The sequence below is a fragment of the Drosophila simulans genome, chromosome 3L, assembly GCF_016746395.2.
Source record: "Drosophila simulans strain w501 chromosome 3L, Prin_Dsim_3.1, whole genome shotgun sequence".
Classification (NCBI taxonomy): domain Eukaryota; kingdom Metazoa; phylum Arthropoda; class Insecta; order Diptera; family Drosophilidae; genus Drosophila; species Drosophila simulans.
Window position 1 is genome coordinate 11,155,847 of NC_052522.2, and position 4,307 is coordinate 11,160,153.

The 4,307-nt window shown below is 41.5% G+C and overlaps 1 long non-coding RNA gene across 1 annotated transcript; it reads left to right on the forward strand.

Moving 5' to 3' along the window:
* Positions 1 to 687: 687 nt before the first annotated feature.
* LOC120284770 lies at positions 688 to 3,881 on the forward strand. The gene is made up of 2 exons (XR_006541778.1): positions 688 to 901; positions 3,121 to 3,881. It is a non-coding gene; the product is annotated as an uncharacterized LOC120284770 (long non-coding RNA).
* Positions 3,882 to 4,307: the final 426 nt, after the last annotated feature.

The following is a 4,307-nucleotide window of genomic DNA, read 5'->3' on the forward strand; positions in this document are numbered from 1 at the left end:
CCGTTCAGTTGGCGGTGGATTATACAAATTTTAATTAAAAATTAGTTGGCATTTTATTTTACGCTCATCAATTAGTGGCCGGCCATCGGCTAATGATCATGGTGGCGTCTGTGGGGAAAAACTACAAAGGAACGGATATGAAAATATGAAAAAGGGGAAATCAATTGGAATTGGTCATGGAATCCATATCACCTTGGGGCTCCGGTGTTCTGAATCTTATATACCATTTAAAACATTAGTTTTTTCGAGTTTCAATTCAAAATGCGAGTTCCCAGGCATCTAACCCCATTTAATAACATATTTCTCGTAGAGTAACTATGATATCCGAAACCAATTTATTTGTAAATGAAGGGAAATGAGGGAACGATTTAATTGGATTTTAAATAGATTCCAACAGTTGAAAACTCTCGAAGATCTCGTGTACAAATAGATAGTTATCATTTGCAGAATAGTACCTTTAGTGGAATTGCAAAATAGTTACAACATAAAGTACTTTCCGGAATAATTACTGTGCAATGCAACTCTGCGGCATACGACTATCCAGATCCAGATAGGTATTATTATAATCCAAGTCATGACAAATTAAATTAGATTCCTCTCATAATCCCGCATTATTTAATTAAACCATATCATAGACGTTAACAAAGTCAATTGTTCTTTCGGTTTTTCCGGGGCATAGACCATTTGGTTTACTCCCAACTAGAAAGATTCAAGTGGTGATCATACTGCGAGTGAAGCATTTTCGGAATGCTGCGGAAAACAAAAGGCGAAGCCAGAAGGGAAAAACGCCAAGAATGAATCTCATTTCCCGTGGCATCGGCGGTCTGGGAAGTGGCCAACTCGGAATCTCCAACTTGGCTAAATGGGAACTTCGCACCGTGCCACTTACAGAAAATATGTGGTAATTATGCTGCCAGTTACAGACAAACAAACAGAACCGCCAGACTCTGGAGTCCGGAGGCCGGTGGACAGAACACAATGTTGTAAATTGTGCAGTTGTCGAGTGGATTCTATTAATTGTTCGGTTAAACGTGAATTTTCACCGGAACCGTCGGCAAGTTTTTCATACGCTGCCAGAGAAAGGGATTGCAGCCAAAGTCGGAACTGCAGCTTTGTCCAGAACTATGTTATACCCTCGATTTTGAGACTAGCAAAACAAACTAAACAGAATTCTTGAAGTACTGTGCTCAAAAGCATAAAGCTCAATTTTTTGAAATTTCAATTCATTATATATGCATATTTCCTTATAAAGAGGTATGTACTTAGTTTAAACTAATTTCTTGAACTCCTTTCCTGGTTGTTTTTGATCTTTGTTGTGGCGTTTTGTTATGAAATGAGTGAGAGGCAGCGAAGTGAACCGAACCGCACCGCACCGGCAAGAACTCAGCTGCTCGAACCACATACCAAGATACCCCATCCCTGTGCCGACTCCCTTATTCCCGGCTACCTTCTTCCCGATCCCCCTTAGGCACTCCGCTCCTGGAACCCAGTGTCCAACACCAGCTCCAATTCAACACGGTAGAAAATAGTGCTCAGGTGGAGTTCCAAGATAAAACATCATTCTTTGCCTTCTTATATTTCACTTTGTGGCAGCATAAGCTTATAAAAAACCGTAAATGTAAATATGTAACTTCTTTTCTCTCAGTGCAAGCGCTCAGCTGTTGTCGTTGTCGGTGTCAGTCGGTCGCCTGTTCGCTCGGCTGGTTGGTTACTATAAAGTCTGTCGATCGGCGGTTGTTGCTGTGTTGCGGGTTTCCGGTATTATGCCCATTTACAAAGGCTGCGGCGAGAAAGGCAGCTACAACTTGAGAAGTTCTAAGGTTACAAAAAACCGACAGCAGCAAGAAAGCAAACAATAATGACAGCGACAGCAAAACGCTGATGGGACAATGACAATGCACACTGGGCCATAAGCCCACGAGAATGGCTTGAACTTGTTAGCCGAAAAGAGTTGAGGATCGGAAGAGAGTATTGCAATTAAAAAGGAATATTTATTAGGATCCTAACAACAAGGCGGGCTTATACATATATATTAGTAAGCAATTTTGGTACTCCTTGCCGGTTTAAAACTATCACTCACTAAAACTATATCAACTGTTATAAAAATTTAGAATATTTCTAAAACCTAAACCTAAAATAGTTTACTATGTGATACTGCCTTGTTGATATTGAATTTCTTCAACTTAAGAGCTAGCGCTTTAAAGTAGAAACTCTATTTATATATAGGTACATGTACTTGTACGAAAGGCAACATTGTTTTTGCCCTAGGCTTTGAGGCGGTCTCTTTGAGGCAAGTTCGAGCGCACCTCAAGACATATTCCTCCAATCAGCTACTTAATTTACTATCACCTCGATCTGTATGTTTTCACTTGCCGAGATCAGAGTGCGGCTGGATGAAAAACCAAATAAAGGCGAATAAATAACAAGGGGCCAACCACAGTGACAGGAACAGAGACAGAGACGGGGACAGAGACAGAGACAGAGACAGAGACACTGACGACACAAGACAACGTCAGGTCAGCTGAGTGAGACAGGCGACCAGCAGCTTTAATTGTGCCAAAGCATTCTGAGTACCCGTACCCGCACCCGTACCTCAGCCAGTAGATAGTAGATAGTTCTTTGAGCAACCCGTCCGCCAGCAACAGCTGATTCCGAGGGGGGTGGTACTCAGGGGGGGTAAAAGGGGTCTCTGGGGTCTGGGGTCTACTGTCAATGTCATCATCAGAGCCCAAAACCAAAACGAGTATCAAAAGCGGTAGCAGGCAGGCACTCCGGTAGCCGCTGACGTTGGCAAACTGAATGTGCTGGCTCTTGGGTTACTCGGGATCAGTGCTGGCCGAATGGCTACTTATGAGTTGGGAGAAACTGGAGAAGTGGTTATTTCTATCAAAGAGGTGCATTATAAGACTTAAAAGTATATCATTCTGTTATGAAAACCCTTACTAAACGGAATTTAAAGTTATCTTCAGAGATTATTATTATGATTTTAAACATCTGACTGTGATATAATCATAAAAATGTCATCATTGCACTGTTTTTGAAACTACGAAGTATAATGTTATATACCGATTTATCTTATATATGTATATCCATTTTTATATAATTTTATAAAATTTTTAGCTAGTTCCCGCTTGTCATCACTATCTAGGTTACCTTTGCTGAAGGTAAGGGAGTACGCACAGCAGTACAACAAGCAGATGAGGGACGGAGGGCAGGAGAGATGACGCTGTCTTCTCTGTCGCTGCTGGTACTTAAGTTTATGATATGAAGTGCCACGTCCCCTGTCCCTTCGGAGTCCCCTTCTCCGACTTCCCCCCGGAGAATCAACCTTCGCATTGTTGTGCAACAAAAGCGTTGAGAACTTGTTAAAAAATGAGTGGAATTTCGCGCTGCATTGCACTTGGGGCACCACCGCCAGCGAAAAGGGTCTTGGTTGTTTATGTGGATGTGACCGAATCATGCGGGCCAGGATGCCAGCTGAGGCCCATCCAGTGGATGGATGGGTGCACTGGGGGAAAAATTTAAGCCTACTTTGGTACTATTTTAATGGATTGTCTGAAGGGCAAGGATGACAATTTGTTAGGAGCACTAACACTATACTTCTCCAATCTTAATTTAAATAATTAATATGTGATGTAATGATTTGGTTCATGTTGCTCAGCTTTGATCTTTCTTTATCTGCATGGCTGTGCACTGGATGTGGATATTCTCCGATCCCTTAAAACGATCCCCATCTGCACAAGCCGCTGTCATTGTTGTTGCAGCAGCTCAAGAACCCGAAAAGGGTTGCACCCCAGCCTGATGATACGGCCACAACCACGACCACGACCCATATAATAAGCTTGATAAAATCAACGCTCTTGTTCAGGCGCAGAGAAGAATAAAAAATGCAGCCATAAAGACAAGTAATCTAGAAACAATTACTAGGCACACGGAATACCCATTAATAATCAAGTACAGAAGTAGAGAAAATTAAGGTTATAAAATAGATATATTTAAAATGTGTACATTTACAAGAAATCAACCATAAAGTTGTTCGTTTGTAAGATTTATTAGCAAAAAATAATATAAATATATGCGTGACTAAATGCAAATTCCATGTTAACAATGCCCGATATTTTCCAGAATTTTGTATCAAAAATATAGCCCGTATTCCTTTGTCCAAATCCATTTACAGGGTAGGGATATAAAGCGTAGGATACAAATTGTTTTCATTGCATACGGGAATTAGCCAGCGCCTGGGGGCAGAGGCTCTCGAAAATCTGGGGTGGATGTGGCGATGTCAGGACTGCGGACTTGTCTGTCGG